This window comes from Myotis daubentonii, chromosome 2 (assembly GCF_963259705.1).
Source record: "Myotis daubentonii chromosome 2, mMyoDau2.1, whole genome shotgun sequence".
NCBI lineage: Eukaryota > Metazoa > Chordata > Mammalia > Chiroptera > Vespertilionidae > Myotis > Myotis daubentonii.
Window position 1 is genome coordinate 192,638,260 of NC_081841.1, and position 20,082 is coordinate 192,658,341.

Genomic DNA, 20,082 nt, shown 5'->3' on the forward strand with positions numbered 1-20,082 from the left:
TTATAAAGTTGCATTGGCTTTTTCCTAAATGCATTTATGAGGAATTAAAGCATTTTATGTGAAATTGCTTCCAGAAATTTCATTTTGCTGACTGGTTTGGTTTGAATAAGTTTTCCATTTTCAGTTAATTCCTTTACTACCTATAAAATTAATAGCAAATAGATTATTTAAAATTACATTGGAGAATGGTTTTCTGTAAAATTGTTGGTATTATGAGAAGCAATTTTCTGTAATTTCTACTGTAAAAGGGATATGAGATTCTTTTTGTTCTTAAACTGAATTCTTTGATTTCAAAAACTGTGCCGTTGCTTTTTAGAGAACTGTCCCTTTTCCCTCCAGGTGCCTGAGCCCTGGTCCTGCCAGGCTGCAGGCCAGGCTGAGCACTGCCACAAGGCCCATAGCAGGTCGGAATCGGGGGCCAGGTTTATGTGACCCCCAGTCCTCGCTGGCCTGCAGCAGTTACCAGATCTCCTCCCATCTCCCCTCCAGGTGGCCCTGACACACCTGGTCCTCGCACCAGGGGGACATGTCTAAGGACGCCAGTGCCCCGAGTGGGGAGGGCAGGTTGACCGCAGGCGTTGGACCCGGGGCTCTTGACATTCTTTCTTAATCCAGAGCCACTTTCCTTTCCTATTCTGTTGTAATTTGGAATTTAGTAATCACGGTAACATTTTGTGGTTTTAAAAAAGTGACTTGAAGTAGTGAAGGGGAAATTGTCCTAAGTTAGTTACGGTTTAAACTAAAATCCCAGAGAGAAAGAAGCTAACTTATATAAAATTTCAACTCCATCAACAACAACAAGAAGGAAGGGAAAAGGAGAACCCCTCCTAAACTTGCTCATAAATGACTTGTCAGAGGGATGAGTTTCAGGGGTTATAGGTTTCGCTTTCATTTTTGAAGCTGCTGGAAGTTGTAGCTTTTTGGAATTCCAGACTTGGATTTACTAGAGAGTGGAATCTCTAGGAACTGGGAGACTGCCCAACGTGTGAACCAGACTGAAAGGGAGGCTGCGTGTGTCCCCTCCAATCTTTTCTCTGCTTTCTAAATATAACCCGAAGGAGCCTCCCTGGCTGACTCAGTTCTGGAGCCTGCCGATGAGGAGAGGGTGGGAGGGAGAACCCTCATTAACTTTCTGAATAGGAGGCTTCTCATTCCAACCATGTGGGGAACAGAGAGCAGGACAGAGCTTGGACATTTGACTCTGGTAATGATGGCCCAGTGTGTGAATTGCAAGACATTTTACTGATCGGCTTAAAAACCAAAATAAGAGCTATCACAGGCGGCTTCTCCATGATTGCTTCCAGATGCTTTCTCCATCCTTCTTTCCCATGCTGAGTGCTGCTTGATTCTCAAAAATCCCTGCAGTTGGTTTCTGCTTCCTGTCAATGTAAGAAATGTTCAACCTGTAGAGAATATTTATGAGTTTATTGGAGCCAATCTGATGACAATTGCTGGGAAACAAAGTCTCAATGGATTGATAAAATGCTCTGGAGAATGACCGTTTTACAGCTTATTTTATACATTACAATCAAAGGAGGAGATGTAAGGAGGTTACATGAAATCTATTGGTGGTAGATTAGGGAGGCAGGAGAAAGCAAAGTGGGGAAATCTCTGGGATTGGATACAGAGTGAAACAGAGAGACAAATGCTTCTTTTACATTGCTGGGGATAGGATAGTTAATTCACATTTACAGCACACACTAGTAGAGATGCTACCTGAGGGGGAATAAGATAATAATGATGGGTTCTGAGGTAGATTTGCCCTGAGGGGTCCAGAAAAAGGGGCTTACTTAGACATTCCAAGGGTATATTATCTTAGATGCAAAAACACAATGGACAGGCTTAACTGAGGTAAGGTTGACTTTTGTCAAGGAAGCTACAGACCTAGGACATCACTACCCTTCATGACTCACTTTTAGGTCGGAGTTTTATGTTTAGACCATCCTATGTGGTTACTTTCGGTCTCTGAGTTTGTAAGGCCTCCCCTGAGCTTCTCAGGTTCAGAATGTGGCCCCTTTTTCATCCACATTCCCATAGAATTTGGTCAGTAGCTCCCCAACAGTTAACAGTGCAGTGTCCCCACAGGTAAATAGCAGCCTCATTAAGCCTATGCCCTCCCACCCTCCAGAAATGCATGGAATGCCTAAGTTTTTTAGCTTCCCAGGAGATCAGGGTGTGAAGGCTGGATTCCGCAAGTCCTCATGTCTAGGTGGCATCATTTAGACCCCCAGCTTACAGATGGTAAGAGGGAGGCCCTGAATGTGCAGGCCACTAGTGCAAGGCCACACATAGGCTATAGGGAGGCAGAAGCTGGCCTGTCTCCCGGGCAGGTCCTTTTCCCTTCGTTGTGTCACTACCACACAAACCGTCTTTAGGAAGCTCAGCTAGGTTCTGTAGCTTGGCCAGTAAAAGGTGGGTAGAAAGAGAGGAAAACCCACGGACAGTCCTGGAACAGAGGCCCTGTCTTTATCGCTGGAAATGCTGCTGTCCATTAACTGGTGGTCACAGGTCCCAACTTCTCTTTTCCTTGGGCCCCCCTTTTCTGGACCAGCCTAGTGTACCAGCTGAGGCTAAAACCTGTTTCCAACATGCAACTCAGTGGCTGGAGTGAAATCAGTCCGGCCGAGGACCAATTCTGACCAGATGGTGCCCACTTCTGCCTTTTCTTATGTCCGTTGGACAGAATAACAAAGAGCTGTTTCTTATCGAGTCTTGTCTGGGGCTTGGGGTTAAACACGCACCCCTGGGGGTTGTGCCTTTGCTGTTGTAACGCTGTCACAGTGGGTGGGTTTTCCAGTGGTGACCTTGGAATTCAGAGTTTGAATAGGCCCCAGTTGGCATCTGGCTGATTTCATGAATGAAGCATATTTGGTTAATGTGAGCAGAGCCTCGAAAGCTCAAAACAAGTTCCGTGGAATTTCGGTGTACTTTTACTAGCAATAAATCCATGCTTTAATAGTCTGCATAGGGCTATATAACACAGAGTTCACCAAGCTGTACAAATATTCGTGAAATGAAGTGATTTTTTAAAATTTCATAGTTCTTGTGGATGTAAGGATTCATATTATTTATTGAGCATGTTCAAATAAAAAATTGTGCACCACATAAATGACAGTTTTGTAGTCTTCTTTAAGTGCCATTATGCCTGTGTTTTAGAAGAAGACCTCAGTGGGTTTTTAATTGTTGTTTAATGTTGTGCTTCTAAGGCTCCCATTGTTTCGGGCAGGATGGAAATTTCATTCCCCGTTCAGCTGTGGGAAGATCACATTCTGGCCATTTGATCTTTTGCTGACAGGTAACTGTTGATACGGATGAAATGAAACCGATATCAGTTTGGATATACTCAATTGAGGAAAAAGAAAGCCAGGAATGCTGATGAAGTGATAGCCAGGCTGGCTGGTGTAGGACAGAGGATGAGTAAAATGAGATGTGGTTTTAATTACATCTCATTCTTCCAGCTGTGTTCTCTGGCTCTTCTCACTTCCTCTCCTCTTGGTGTCTCCTATTCCTCCATGATATGCCTGGTCTCCCCTGCCTTTTCCAGCCCTCATTTCCCATTCATTGGGGAGAATCTTCTGGGTTTAGGGGTCCCTCATGAGTCACTGACACTTGACTAGGAACATTCTCATCTCATCCAGAGAAGAATGCTGTGGTGGTTTTTCTGTGTTGATGGATGTGGTTGAGACAGCCCCTTGGAGGAGCCCCAACCCTTCCCCCTCTCCCAGCTCTAAGGCATCAGGGCCAGGGTGTCAGGAAGGAAGGAGCAGATGGGGGGGGGGGGGGGGAAGGTGCTTATTTGGGCAAGCTGCTTTTCTAGCCCCACATCCTATGCTTATGTTGTATGCTTCTATGACAGTGGTTCTCAACCTTCCTAATGCCGTGACCCTTTAATACAGTTCCTCATGTTGTGGTGACCCCCGATTTCATTGTTACAAATTGAACACAATTAAAGCATAGTGATTAATCACAAAAACAATACGTAATTATATATGTGTTTTCCGATGGTCTTAGGCGACCCCTGTGAAAGAGTCATTCGACCCCCAAAGGGGTCGCGACCCACAGGTTGAGAACCGCTGTTCTGTGACATAACAAGTATTCTGTATAATAAAGCTTTGACGGAGACACAAAAGAACATGAAGGCGAAAGAGCTCCTGACCACAGTGATGCGTGGGGTTCGGGGTGCAGTTTTTTTTGTGGGTCCTTGTCCTACAAAATTGAAGAATAAATTTGTAGACCAAAAGGCTTCTTTAATAAAAACATGGAAGTTTATTGGAAACATATACAAATTCTCGCTGGGGCAGGTTCCCCAAAGGGGAGCACCCTGGGGAGGGGTCCCCAAATAGGAAAAATCCACTCTCTCTCTCTCTCTCTAATGGGAAAAAATGTAAAAACTTAATTCTGCTGAGTCTTTGTCTCCAGGTTTACAAAGGCTGTAGTTCTTTGTCTCTTCATGACCCTTTCTAATTGGACCCTTCCTTAATTTAGGACCCCTGTGCTTTCCTCATTGGTCACGCTGCTGCATAGTATCAGTTTCAAAGGTCAAAGCTCACGTGGTGCTCCTCTCTTTCTCTTCCCCTTATCTTGCAACATTCCTCTATCCTCTGTGAAAGCATGTTTCTCTCCTCCTCATATCTTGTGACTTTTATCCATCCTCCTTAAAAGTAAGATAAACATTTTAGTGGCTCCAAGCCCTCATCTATGCATTCTTCTCCCATGGACCGCCTCCCCCCCCCCCCCCCCCTTTCCCTATCCTATCTCTAAAATTCCTTTCAACAGGATGGATGCAAACACCCAAAGATGTTTATCCCATAGTTTCTAACCTATTATATGACATAGATAATTGTGCAGCAGTATTTTTTATTGTGGTAAAATATACATACCATTAAGTTTATAATCTTAACCATTTTATGATCTAAAAATCAGTGGCATTAAATACATTTATATTATTGTCCAACCATCACTACCATCCATCACGAGATCTCTTCATCTTGCAAATCTGCAACTCTGTCCCCATTCAATACTAACTCCCCATTTCCCCTTCTGTGGCCCCTGGTAACTTCCATTCTGTTTTCTGTCTCCATGATTTTGACTAGTCTAAGTACTTCATATGAGTGGATTCATACAGTATTTGTCCTTTTTGTGACAGGCTTTTTACAGTTAGTATAATGTCCTCAGTGTCCATTCATATTACATCATGTGTTAGAATTTCCCTCCATTTTAAAGCTGAATAATTGTATGTATGCCACATGTTTTGTTTATATATTCATCTGTCAGTGGACACATGGATTGTTTCCTGCAGCGATGTTTATGGACCCAAACCTCCCAAAAGGACCAGTGCCCTCAGGTTGCTCCGAACTGCCTAAGAAGAACGTGTTGGCACAACTCTAAAGGTGTGAAAGAGGCAGGATCCTCCTGGTGAACCCGGCCAGTGTGTTTTAGCTTTGTAAGGTGCGGGCTGTATTCCTTCCACACCGGGACTGCTTTTCTCCTCGCCACAGCACTGTCCCATCTGTTCTTTCCACACTTGATTGAAATCTCCCATTCTCTGGGAATTCTTTACAGATTAATCTTTCTTCAAGTGCAACTTTAATCTGTGCCCTTTCAGCACAAGTGTGGCTGTTTTGCATGTGTTAATCTGCACCTGCCTGCTGCTTTGTGAATATTCCTGAGTGACTTGGGTTGGTCCCTAAGTTCCCCCTGTCTAGGTATTGCTCTGCTTGTGAGGGGTGGAAACAGGATATGAAGCACCCCTTCCTTAGAAGTACTGCACCTTTCGCTTTGTTCACACTGAAATCATCTCATGGAGGAAGAGGTGGATGTGTTGTAGTGTTTGGGGTTTTTGCTCCCAGCAGCCTTGAGTTTTGGGGGTGGCCCATAGCTGTTCCTTTGGACTTTGAATACTGGGAAGACACTGCAGAGACTGGGGACAAATTCCAGACAGAATTCCCTGTGGCCTGTTTTCTGAGCCTGGTTCTCCAGCCTCTTGGAGATGCTGTGTGCTGCCTATTTTCCCTGCAATAAATTATTTGGTGGGGCTAACTATTCTCTGTGTCCACAGTCCTGCCTGAATCAGCACCCAGAAGTGCCCACAGGCCCCAGAGGTTCCAGATCTTACGGTCAGAGGGCGTAGGTGACCTCCGACCTGCTCTGGGAACTGAAGTGTGAGCCCATAGAAGGTGTTCCTAGTGGTTGCTTGCAGCTCTGGTAGTTACCTTGCTTTCGCTCCACCACAGCTCAGGGACACTCAGGGGAAGCCACCTGGTGCTGCTGATCTATGGGGCTGACACCCCCTGCCATAGCTATTCTGCCTCCCCTCCTTCCCTGATCGCCACACAGGCACCGGCTCTGCCTTCTGGTGGGCAGGTCGGGGGCCAGGACCAGGGCAAACTCCCTTGCTCACCCTCATCCAGACCAAAGCCTGACTCCTGCCTATTGGCTCTGATCCCTACACTGCACAAGTCACGTGATTAGAATGTGCATGGAGATGTGTGGTCAGCTGGGGACATCGAAAAGGAGGTGCAGGGGCTAGGAAGCGAGCACCGTTTCTGCTGGTGGGAACTCCGTGGAACTGAGTTTGGCCATCTTAGTGCGTCAGAGAGCCCTTTTGGTGGTATTGGTGGGATGCCATGGACGGTTGATGATTCTCCCTGCCTCACTTTCCAACCCTTTCTCTTTCTGCTTCTGACCAACCACAAGCATTAGAAAGGTAAAATCACAAAAGCAATAATAGTTCAGAGATGGCTGGGAGTAGTGCCAGCCCGTACCCTCTTTCTCGGCTCCTGGCGTCCACGAGCAGACCTGGTGGTGTTGGGCTTTGTGGGAAATGCAGGCATGTTCTGGGAACAAGAAATTCTGCTAGGAATTCTCTGTGAGTGAGAAATGAGAGCCATGAACAGAGATTCTTCTATTTGGGGAAGAAATTTTTTCAAGTATAAAAAACTGAATGATCAGGACAAAATGTAAAATGCAAACTATGGTTTCATTTATATGTAGTAAAAGGCTGGTGAAGTAGATAACATGAATAGTTCAGAGCTAAAATAATTTTTTTTTCCCCTCCCGAATCACATCTAACCTGTTTGGCTACTTTTATTTAAAAATGTACTTTTGAAACCAGAGGAGATACTGGCTTTCCTGTCCAGGAGGGACATATCATTCTTTAGTATATGTGCTGCCGAAGCGAGCACGACATATCATTCTTTAGAAAACAATTTAGAAAGCAGCATTTTAACCACCTGACCTAATGGTGTTGAAAGTAAATATCCTCACATACTCTTGTAAATATTTGTGATTTTAGTGCGTCTGGTTGTATAGCCTTTAGATTATTGTATATTAAAACATTTAAAAATATGTTTGTGTTAAAAATGGCTGCCATGCCCTAACTGGTTTGGCTCAGTGGATAGAGCATCAGCCTGCAGACTCAAGGGTCCCAGGTTCGATTCTGGTTAAGGGCATGTAAGTTGACTGCGGGCACATCCCCAGTAGGAGATGTGCAGGAGGCAGCTGATCGATATTTCTCGCTCATCGATGTTCCTAACTCTCTATCCCTCTCCCTTCCTCTCTGTAAAAAATCAATAAAATATATTTTAAAAAATAAAATAAAAATGGCTGCCATAACCTCCCTCAAGGTGTGAACCAGGTTATATTTCCCTGCCTGTTCACTACACAAGATTCTCTGTGCTTGTCTCTGTTTTTGCCTTTTCTGTAAGAAGCACTCATTACTTTGTACCATTGGAAAAAGGCACAACAGCAATGTAAATAATAAAAGCATCTGGATTTTTTGAAGCTTTAACCATTTCAAATGCATTTTCGGCTAACAATGTTCATTGTGCTTTCTGTTTGGGATCATAAAATTGTATTTGTTAGCCAGCCAAAAGTGAATGTTTCCAGTTAACAAGTTTATAACGTTCTGTATATAAAGTTATTTTTGGTGTTAACTCTTGTTATGAGCAAGGCCCCTACTTACATTCTTTAAGAGAGAGGCAAAAGAGAGGGTCTCAGTTGTCTTCCGCTCAAAATAATCCACCTGTCAAAGCGGTATATTTTGAGGAGGCCTGTTCAGAACCCCTACACTGCCTTTAGCCGGGGGGGCTTACCTCCAAGCTGTGTGTGGTGGGCTTTGAGGAGCGGGGAGATGTTGGGTCAGCACTTCTGGATTGTGGCCAGATGCCCCTCTGTTTAGGTTCTTAAGACTGTCCTCTGAGGAGTTGGAGTTAGCCCTCAGCGATCGGGAGTCGGGTAGATGAAAGGCTGGTCTGTTAGAATCATGTATTATGGGATGAAGGAGGCTTAAAACTTGGACATTGGTTTTAACATAAGAGAAGACATTGCTTCTACAGCCTGTGCCTGTTTGAACTGTATCTATGTGTATCTAGGTGCTATCTTGGCAATTGGTGGGAGGGGCCCGCAGTTGTGGGCCTCAGTCTCCTTTTGATGCACAGCTAGGTAATTTTATGATCATCTGCTTCAGGTGTATAAACTTTCAGAGAGGCAATAGAAATAAATAGACTACCTTTTATTGTTATATAATTTTCCTGTTTATTACTTTGTTTTGAAACACTATTAAAATCTAAATTAACACGCCAGCTGTGGGAATAATCCCATTAATTTAATCAGACAAATGTATTCTTGATGCAAAGTATATATTTCCATTTCATTTTAAGGACTAAACCTAAAGAAATCACGGCCCAAATGCACAAAGATGATTATATTAAAACTAGAGGCCCGGTGCACAAAAATTTGTGCACTTGGAGGGAAGGGGGGTCCTTCGGCCCAGCCTGTGCCTTCTCGCAGTCTGGGACCCCTCGGGGGAAGTCCACCTGCTGGTGTAGGCCCGTTCCCCGGGGCGTCGGGCCTAAGCTGGCAGTCAGACATCCCGCTGGCAGCTCAGGAGCCCTTAGGGGATGTCCACTTGCCAGCGGGGAACAGACCCAAGTTGTACTTCCTTAGTGCTACTGAGCAGGTGGGAGAGGCTCCCGCCACCAGAACTGTCCTGGCAGCCATCAGCCTGGCTTGTGGCTGAGCAGAGCTCCCCCTGTGGGAGCACACTGACCCCCAGGGGGCAGCTCCTGCATTGCCCCCTGGTGGTCAGTGTGTGTCATAGTGACCAGTCATTCCCAGTGGTTCTGCTATTAGGGTCAATTTGCATATTACCCTTTTATTATATAGGCTATTCTTTGCAGCACTGTTTACTGTAGCAAAGAAAGCAATTCAAATCTCTATCAATAGGGGATAAGTACATTGCTAAAAATTCATACAAGGAAAAACTATGTAGTCCTTTAGAAAGGCGGCATAGATTTAAATTTATTGATGTGGAAAGAAGTGTATACTATGTTGGATAAAAAAAAAAAGTATATTGCAAGCCATACATACAACATGACCTCATTTCACATATGGATGTCTTTTAATGGATTCATGTAAGTATATGCATAGAAAAAAATCTGGACAATGTACACAAAATGTTAGCCAGTGATTATCTCTGGGTGTCAAGATTATGGGATTATATTATTTTTGTTTTTGAATCAATAAAGAGGTTCTCCCCAGAACAACTTAAAATACTTTTTAAATCACTGTGAGGGAAAACAAGCAGAAAGAGAGATTGGACAGAGACGGCCTTGTGGATTGAGGACAGAAGTCTTATCACATGTGTGTTTGGACACATTGGAGTGAGTGGGGAGTAGAGGATTTAAGTGGAGATCAAGGCTGGAAACCAGGCTGGCATGCCACTGTGACTGTCACTGTTTAAAAGTTTTCCATAATTTTGGACTTGAAGCCAAAGATGGTAGGTGTGACCTGAGAATGGGAGGTTAGGGGGTTGAGGGCGGGGACTAATAAGATGGCAGAGTGGGCTGGAGGGGCAGAGGTGACTCCCATGGTCAGTTAGGGCTGAAGGACATCATAACATCGTAACACTCTCAGGTCCACCTTTGGCCTACCTCATCTCCAGATCCCCCCCAAATTGTGTTGCCTTATGAGTGATGGTGAAAAAGCTGTTTTCCAAATTTTGAGTAATGTGAGCAAAGGAAGGAGTTAACAGTTAGAGGCAAAGATTGAGAGTGATCCAGAATGTGGGGGCAGCTGGGAGAGATGCAATGCCTGTCCCTGCCTCAGACCCTGAGAGGTGATGAGGGGCCAGGCTGACATCCTGCCATATATAGGATCCTAGTTTGAGTCATTTTAATTCAAATGTCCTGGGACAGTTTGATCCGGAAGTCTAGGGTTGTGGAGAAGATTCGTTTGGCTCACATCTGGGTTAACTTACACAGACATACACCTGCGTTTCCTCTCCCAGCCAGCCAGTGCCTTCCAGGGGTGTGGAGGGACCAGGTGTCTCTGGCAGCCCACCACTTGGAGGCTGCCCAGTAGCTTTGCCATCTTAGCATTTTGTGGAGATGTATCATTTAATACTGTGAAAAGCCTGTCGTATGGCCTACATGGTATGGTTGAAATTTTTAAATGAGGAAAGTGGGGCTAAGAGAATTGGCTGCACCCCCAGAGTCATGCCTCTGGTGTCATAGCTGGTGGAGCCTGTTCTGACACCAGCAGGTGTCATGCAGTTCAACCCCGTGCTGACATGATACTGGAGTCGCGGCAGGCAGAGCCACCCACAGGTTAGGGCCCAGTCCCACAAGACTGCCCCAGTGCAGACACCAGCTAAAGTCTCGGGTCCACCGGTACTTCCGACTGACCAGCTATGAATTCAGGGCTCTCAGCAACCCTTTCAGGGTTGATAGTTTACAAAAAAGGCTCCCAGAACTCATGGAAAGTGCATTCCTTACAATTACAGTTTTGTTTTATAAAGGACACAAGCCGCCATCAGCCAAATGGAAGCAATGCATGGGGGGGGGGGGGGGGGAGGTCTGGGAGGAGTGCAGGATTACTGCCCCTTTCCCTGAGCACTTGATGTGGCCACTCACCCATCCGCAAGCTCCCCACACTTCTCACGTGGGCCTCAGCATGCCATTGGCCATGTGGTTGAGCTGTCTCCCCCTCTGCCCTCCTCAGAGGGGTGGGGAAGAGTTCCAACCTGTAATCAAGGTGTGCTCAGCCCCTCCCTTGAAACTATCCAGGGACCTACCTGAGTCACCTAAGGAGGTGTGGCCCAAGGGCTTCATTATGAATGACAAAGGACACTCCGGCCACACGGGAAATTCCAAAGGCTGTTTCCTTTATTGTTATTTTTAAAATATATTTTATTGTTTTTCTACAGAGAGGAAGGGAGAGGAATAGAGAGTTAGAAACATCGATGAGAGAGACATCGATCAGCTGCCTCCTACACACCCCCTACTGGGGATGTGCCCGGAACCCAGGTACATGCCCTTGACCGGAATTGAACCTGGGACCCTTCAATCCGCAGGCTGACACTCTATCCTGAGCCAAACCGGTTAGGGCCGTTTCCTTTATTTTATGCCACCTTCTAGAGCCACCGTGACCTCCTGTATTTCACACTGCCCATCTCAGGCCTGCACCTGCTGCTTCTGCCCTGGACTGTGGCATATCTTCGGCCCTGCCCCTTTCTACTGAGCAGTGGCTGTGCCATTCCTTGTAGATAATTCGAACCTCAACCCAGTGACTTTTACAGGAGTCTCGGAGGCCCACCCTTCCCAGGGAGCTGACCCATTGGGGATGGCTGGGACGGCAGCCAGAAATCTGCAGGCCGGGTCAGACAGGTTCCTCCGTGATTCCAGTACATGTGGCCTTTGGTGGTCAAGGCAAGTCCGGATGCTTTAGGAACACACGAGTGGGTGAGAGGAGGCTTCCAGGGGGAGGGGATGAGATCCATGTTGAAGGCTGTTTTTTATTTTTCTCCTTCCGGCCTCTCCTGGCAACCCCTGCCTGAGCAGACCAGCCTCCCAAGGATTTGAATAATCCTCCAGCCTCAGATTGAGCACGACTTTCTGTGGCATGCCACTCCATTATTGATCACTTACTACCTTTTATAACTCATGGTTACTGTTACGTTTTCCTCCCTGCAGCCTTCATGAGTTTACTGAAGTAGCACATGAGTCTGTTTGCCTCTGCGATGCCAGCCTTGGAGAATCCAGTGTTTGCGCGTGAAAAAACGTCAGAGGGACTGCCACAGCGCCCAGCTGTTCTTAGTTATCTGCTGTCTTTAGCCGACGTAGTCAGGCCACCATGGGGCCAGCAGGCTGCCCTCCTCACAGGAGGTTTAAGGAAATTGTGAGGCTGGCTCACCTCTTAAAAAGGTAGCAAAGAAAACCTGGGACATGACTATTTTGGGAAGTCTTGGGAACTGCTGTTTTAATCAGAAATGAACCTGAGTTGAAACCTATTGGGGGAGAAATGATCACTCTTAAATGTCTCCTAAGTAGGATTTGGCAAATACTTTAGATGTAACAGTCAACATGCTTCTCCATTGGCCAGTGATTATACTTAAGCAAATTAAAGGGCTAATTCTTAGTTATAGATCGGGGGAGTGGGATACAGAGTCATCTCGTCTGTCATTTTCGGTGTCTGTGTTCAGTGGTGGTTCCTGATGACTGTGGACAGGAGTGTTCCTTTGTGGGAAATAAGATAACCTGTGGGAAACCTCAGTGGCTGTGAACGTAGGCAGTGGAATGTGGGGACGTCCTTGGGCCGGCCACCCCGTGCTGGAGAGCTGGAAGGCATGCAGAGGGAAATGGCAGTGTCTCGGGGTCCAGTTTGCTGGATCTCTGCACTAGCAGCTCCTTGGGCACCTCCTTCCTGAGGTCTTGGAATTCCTTTACTGGATGATTTTGTCTGTATTTACAAAATAGATCTGGGATATCCTCCGAAGCCTGTGGGAGGAAGTGTGCTGATAAGGGAAAATGAGGATGGCAAATTTTTAAAATTTACCATTTATTTTAAAGTGGGTGAAAATAAAGAAAAAATTCAGTGTCATTAAGTATATTCACAGTGTTAGGCAACCATTACACTAGTTCCAGAACATTTTCACCACCTCAAAGCCAAAGAGGATGGCAGATTTCTGATACATCATAGTTCATTCTCACAGCAAGATCACACGGGGACACAAGGTGGTGTAATTTTGTTACTGGCCCAACAATTTAAGTGTGATGTCCATGATGTTCTCCTCAAGAGATACACACATTCACTCTTCACGCATCACCTGTGTGTAGTAATAAATGAAGTAGCAGGGGTGGAGTGCATAACCGTTTCCCAGACAATTAAACACAGTGACGACGCTGGAGCCCCCATGCAGGTTTAGGGTGGATGGGATTGCAGAGGTAGGTTCCCACTGGGGGATTTATAGGCAGGGTTGTGGGTCAGATCATATATTTATGAGTAATTCTTTAAGAGGGAGGCTTGAACATATTTGGAGGGGAATTTCTGTAAAAATTTAAAAAGTAGAAGTTAATAAATATTTTTTGGTTTGTTTGCACAGATTTTCATTAGGGTAAGTAGCTACTCACAAACCACCCCTCACTTCAGGGTTTTATATGATACCAGAGACAACTGGGGTTTCATCTCATGACCCAAAGAGCAGAGTTCTTAGAAAAAAAAAAATCTAGTATGTCAAATGGTGAGGGATTAATAGGACCAAGAGCTCCTGAAGGGTCGGAACCAGAGCTGACTGAGTAGCACATGCTGACGTTACAGGGGACTTTTCTAAATTTGGTTGCTGTTGTGAGGGAAGTGGGTTTTTAACAGTACTTTCTCATGGGGGGATTGTTGTGTTCATTATGTGTTTTTCCTTAAATAAAACATAAAGTAGAAATGAAAGAGGAATGCCGTAAAACATAAAGTAGAAATGAAGGAGCAAAGATAGAAGCTAAATTTCAAACTCTTACCATGACAGTACAACACATTTGCTGAACACAGCGATCTGTTTCCCAGCTAGAATCGCATAGCCTACATCTCATCCAGCCTTCTGAGGTTTTCATAGTTCATAATCGATTGCCTACTTCAGAAAGCCTGAGATATATATTATACATGTCCAGACTGGACTGAAATAGGTTTGCCTTCCAGGAATTTGTAGTAACCAGAAAGAAGTTTAAGATGAAAGTGAAAAGTCTTGTCTTGATTTCTAATCTGCAAACTAAAAAAAGTGAGTCTGGGCAGAGGTGAGTTTCAGCTGCCTATTCAGTAACCATCAAACGAGGGTCCAGCCTAACCTCATCTGTCTTGGATCAAAAGTGAATTTACTAGAATGGTAAATATTAGTAACAAATGTGGCCCAATACTTTAACACTTCTCCTCTGTGTAATTTCCTTTTTATAATTCTGTTATTTCCAAAGTGAATAACAATATGGATTTGTCTCTCTGTCCACGACACTTGGTTTTTCTTGACACAACAAGAACTCTCCTATATCCTGCGCTTGGTGCGCTTTGCCCCAGGGCTGCATGTGGGGACGTCATCAGAGTGTTTTGGGGGTAGCATGGACTTACTCCTGAGCTGGTAACCCCAATTGTTGAGCATTATTTTAAATAGGCCTCAGTTCCAGAATATAATATAGCAGAAGTGGTGTGAGCCACTGATGCTGCTTGGCTGGGAGGTCAGACTGAAGAAGAGAACTGCTCATGATATGGTCTACCTGCTTCCAGGAAAGAGTTGAAGTAGCTTATGTAGTGAAGTGCAGCATCAGGCAGGACATGAAAAGGAAACGTTAGCAGAACGTAGCTAAAATTAGCTTTTTGTTTTCTGAAAGTTAAAGTAAAAAAAAAGGAAACGTTCCTCTGGATCTGATAAGATTCAAACAGTGTACCCAAATCTTGGAAGAGTTGCTAAACTGGGTACAGTGCAGGTGAAGCATGACCTTTGCACACATGCATCCATTCACTTGTTGTATGTTTGCCCTTGTACTCTGATGTAAGCATAAGCAGAGCAGGTACACCACACCTTGCATTGCAGAGTTGCTTACATGTGGACCATGGGTATGGCGCTGGTTATGAGAGCAGTGTGGATGGAGAGTGAGATTTGGAGCCCCATCCAGCTACCCTGGGTTTGAATTTGACTGTATCACTTAGCAAATGTTTGTTGATTTTTGGCAAGTTTATTTAGTTTTTCTTAGCCTCAGTTGTCTTGTCTGTAAAGTGGGGGTTTTAATAATGCCTTCTTCATGGGAATCTTAAAATGATTAAATGAGAAAATATACGTAAAGCTGTTAAATAGTGTCTGACCTATAGTAAGAACATAAAAAGTAGTAGCTAATTTTATAGGAAAACACGTTTTATAGGCTAGCCAGGCTTTCTCCTGAGATAGGAACTTCAACAGTTGAGTGTTATGTTAGCTTTGCTTCAATTTCTTGAAAATAGTGTAAGTAAATATAAGTCACCAATGCCACTCAGCTAGGAGGGTCAGGCTGATGAAGGAAAAAGAACTGCTAATTAGGAGTTCTAGTCTTCCATCTTTCAAGAAGGATTTGAAGTATAGTTTATTGGAATTAAAAAAAGAAAAAAATCAATGTGAAGCTACAAACAATAAAAAAAGTTCTATTCCGAGTTGCTAAAAAAAGTGTATTAAACTGGGAACACAAATTAAATTAAAATTGGAATCGTTTCTAGCATGTTAAAATAATGTTTATAATACATTTCAGTGTGCAGGTTTCCTATCAGTATAGCTTGACAAATTTGTTTTGAAAATCTGTGTCCTAATGCTGTACACCTAATAGAGTGTGCATTCTAGAGGAAGAGACTGACAGTAAACAAATCAATTATTAAAATTACATAATAGGCAATACCAAGTATTGGCAAGGATGTGGAGCTGCCAGAACTCATATATATAATATATGTATATAGCTTGTGGGAGTATAAACTAAGAACCACATCAGACAACTGTTTGGCAATATCCAGTCTAATTAAATATATGCAGCTGAAAACAACCCACACATTTGTCAACAGTAGAAGAAGAACCCACAACATAATTCATGATATGTTCATACAGTGGCATAGTATACATGAAATAGCATGAACAGCACACATGACTCATAGACTTCGGACTAAGCCAGAGAAGTAGGACAGAAAGAGTACACATTACCCAATTCTATTCACCTGAAGTTCAAACGAGGCACAGAGGTCCCCATGCCAATCCGTCTGGTGAGAGTGGCTGGGAATAGCAGGAGGGAATCGTTCTGTTTCTTGATCTGGGTCTGGATACCCTGCTGAAGGCTGGGCTGCACATATGGGATGGGTGCTCTTTGTATGTAAGTGACTTTTCAATGAAATGTCCATTAAAATATAGAATAGGTCCAATGGTGATGAGTATTATGGAAAAACCTCCAGTGGGGACTGGTGCTGGGGAATGGTAAGCTGGGTTGCAGTTGTTTTTTTTTTTATATTTTATTGATTTTTTACAGAGAGAAAGGGAGAGGAATAGAGAGTTAGAAACATCGATGAGAGAGAAACATCGATCAGCTGCCTCCTGCACTCCTCCTACTGGGGATGTGCCCGCAACCAAGGTACATGCCCTTGACCAGAATTGAACCCGGGACCCTTCAGTCCGCAGGCCGACGCTCTATCCACGGAGCCAAACCGGTTAGGGCTGGGTTGCAGTTTTAAACAAAATGGGAGGGCTGGCCTCTATGAACTAATGTGGGATAAAGACCCAGGGAGGGTGGTGTCTGAGCCGAGGTGGTCCAGGTGAGGAATGGCACAGCAAAGGCCTTGAGGTGTGAGCAGTGAGGAGTGTGGAGTGGCTGGAGCAGTGACTGGCCGGCCTCAGCACATCTTTCACTCTTACTCTAAGTGGATGGGAAACCCTGGAGGATATGAGGAAAGGGGTGAAATGAGCCAACCTGTAAAAGATCTAGTTCTAAAAGATCTCCGTGGTTGGTGTTGAGAGTTTCAGCGGGGTCAGCCTGCAGCAGTTCCTTGTTGTACTGGCTCTACAGTGATTGGCGGTCTTGAGTATGTTCCCCATAACCAGTTCACTGCAGTGCCAGGAAATGCTGCTTGGAGTACAGTCTTGCAGAACTTTCTAAGTGGCCTAAGATTGGCCATTTGAAGCTGTTGCGTGAACGTCAGAGGTACTCACAGTCGGCCGTTTCCACTTTCTGGAACCTCGCTGCTGTCCGAGCTCTCCAGAGCGCTCATGGCTTCCCAGGACAGGCTTTCCAAAGTGCCTGCCTTGGAGGCAATAGCTGCAATCACATCGTCAGTTTGTAACTGAAAGTATTAGCAACTCAGAAAGGTATTTAGTCCTGTGTTCACTGAATATTGAACAAACTTGTGGCATTTGCATTGTATATCCACGAAGGAGTGATTGAACATGAGGAGAACAGAGAAGGGAGGGAGAAGAGGTGGCCATCACCCATCTCCTACGATTGTTGGTAGGACGTCTTCATGGGTGATGGGGGAGGAGAAGGCTAGCTGAGCAGAAGGCCTGGTCTTGTCCTGGGAGGAGGCTTCATGTGAAGGAGGAGGGTATATGCCAGGAACACTGAGCACACCTGCTGGAGTGAGAAAGCCAGGAATCGCTTGGAAGCCAGCCCGCTGGCGGGCAGGGTGCTGGTTTTGTCCTGGTCCAGGCTGGGAGCCCTGGCAGGCAGTGAATCTCCCCCTCGAGGCTGGAGCTCTGCTTGGAAGGCCTTGGGAGGGGAAGGAAGCCCCGGTAAGCCATCTGGCATGCTGCCTACTCGGCTCCCCCACGTTGAGGATTTGGCCAGCAGGCGGAAGGCCCTGGTGCCTGCCAAGGTTTTCAGGCCTGTTCCAGATGTGGAAAAGACGTCATCTCTTTAAGGCTAGTTTTTTCCATGACATGTCTCATAGGAAACACTGTAAGGTGTGCACTGCTTAAGTTTTTTTTTTTTAAAGTGTCCTTCAGAAATTTCCTGTAAAGTGTGTGGTTTATATTTAACTTTATTTATACCGGACTTTATTTAACCTTTGACATTTTTGTTAGTAATCCTTCATTTTCTTGGATAACCCAAAGGAGAGGAGGTTTTGGAATTAAAATAACATCCAGTAACATGCCACACTTGTGAAGTTCGCTGAACTGCAGTCACCTCTCATCTCCCTGGGCGAGGATAATTTGCTTTTGCCAGGATATACATTTCTCCACACTTTTTCACCTGGCCAACTTAGTCGATCACGTGAGTAAAGTGCAGCATGGTATGTCCCCCATATACTCAGCTGTAGTTAGAAAACTGTTAAAGGAAGTGTCAGGAGCCATTTTACACTTAAATCCTGCAAGCCGCGATCACAGGTAACACAAAGGCCACGCTGTTTTGCAAACATGCGTAGAGCTTTTAACCGCACCTTCTCAGGAACGTGTCCGGTTGCTGCTCAGTTTCTTTAAGGTGAGTTTCAGCATGTAGAATCAGCTTTACCCTAAGCTGGAGTCTACCTTGAAATTCTTTAAAATGAGTAAAATTATGTCTGGAAAAAGTCACCCTAAATGGCAGTGTTTCAAACCAAGTGAAATGAGCATGATTTAAAGCGGTAACTTTGGTAGCTTATCAGGTAGTGAAGAGGCAGGTTTAACCCAGTAGGAAGGTCGTGGTTAGAATGATGGAAGGACAACAGACATACTATTTCCCAAGTACTTTTCCTTGATAACCACCCTCCCACCCCCACTTCTTCCTTGCATCCATGTTCATCCCTCAGTGGGCTAAGTATATGAAAACGCTGTGATGTTGTAAATTCTCTTTGATTTTTACTTAGATATGAAGTTAACACTCTAACTCAGTTGGCAGTAGGGAGATAAGATTGTCGAATCAGAAGCTCAGAAGCCTTCAGAGGGGCCTGTGTGGAGAATTAGCAGGTGGCTTCTATGTTTGACGTCCAGCACGCTGTTTATTAAGTGGAAGTTCCCCGGGGAATGTCACAGTGCATGGCTGTGAGACTACAGAATGACCAGTCTCCAGCCCTGGTGCTGCCCAGCTTCTGTGACACCTCGGCTGTCCATCAAGTGGCATCTTATTCTGTCTCCTCCCGAACCATGCACCCCACGGTTGTGGCCGTGTCAGCTGTGTCTCTGAGGAGTGTGGCCTGCCTTGGTCTGGACACACAGGTTGTGATTACAGAGCACATTCATTGGTGCCTCTATAGGTTCATTTTTTTTCTTTAACTAAAAAGGAAAGGGCATAAAACAAAAATGAACTTTCATGTAACACTGGCTTTTGCTAACTTCTGTTAATTTTTACTGTTTCTTGAGACTTTGTTATGACCCCAAGTTAAAGCATGTAGTCACAAAACTCCAGTTCCTATCCCGGCCCCCACTGATGAGTTTCTTAGGCTCCTTAGGCTTCTGTGTCCTCGGCTATGAAATGAAAAATAATAATACCTCTGGGAGTGCATAAATCCGTGCCCGGCACATAATAACCGATCAGCATTGTTATTTTACTAATAAGAAAACTAGGCCCTGAATAGCCAAGTAAAAAACTTACTAGTCTTGAGGTAAATTGGCAACAGAATTTAGCTTTTTATGATTTCAGTCCAGTGTTTTAAAAATACTTCATCACTTCCGAGACCATCATTCATTCTTTTATTCAGTTGGTAGTCATGTGAATGTTTAGTCAGTACTAAGCACTTACTGTGTACCCCAGTGGGCAAAGGATAAAAAGAAATGCAATAAGTTAATATTCCTAAAGAGAGTTTTATTTTTGTTTATAATTTATAGATTTTCTTATGGCTATCCTGTAGGATCATATGAGAAGCTTTAAAATAAAAAGATATCCAGGCTCTTCCCCAGTTAAATTAGAGGCACATAGAGACCGGGTCCTAGCATTGTTTTTAATAATTTCTTAAGTTGTAATAAAAAACACATAGCATAAAATTGACTCTCAATTATTTTTAAGCGTACAGTTCAGTAGTGTAACCGCAGCATACTAGTGACAGAACTTTTTCATTTTGCAAACCTGAAACTCTATGCCTGTTAAACACGAACTCCCCAACTCCTGGTAAATCCCCCATTCTCCCTCCCCTTGTTCCCTAGCACACACCTTCCTACTTTCTGTCTCTATGAACCTGACTGCTCTAGAGGCTTCGTTCGAGTGAAATCATATAGTATTTATCTTTTTGAGACTGGCCTGCTTCACTTTGCATAGTGTACACAGGCCCCATCCATGTTGCAGCAGATGTCCGAATTTTCTTCCTTTAAGGTCAGTGATAGCCCTTTGCATGGATATACCACATTTTGTTTACCCA

General features: G+C 44.6%; 1 protein-coding gene across 5 annotated transcripts in view; it reads left to right on the forward strand.

Annotated features, from left to right (window-relative positions):
- Nucleotides 1-20,082, forward strand: part of ATP11A (ATPase phospholipid transporting 11A) — a 144,405-nt gene that overhangs the window by 14,205 nt on the left and 110,118 nt on the right. The window lies entirely within an intron of this gene.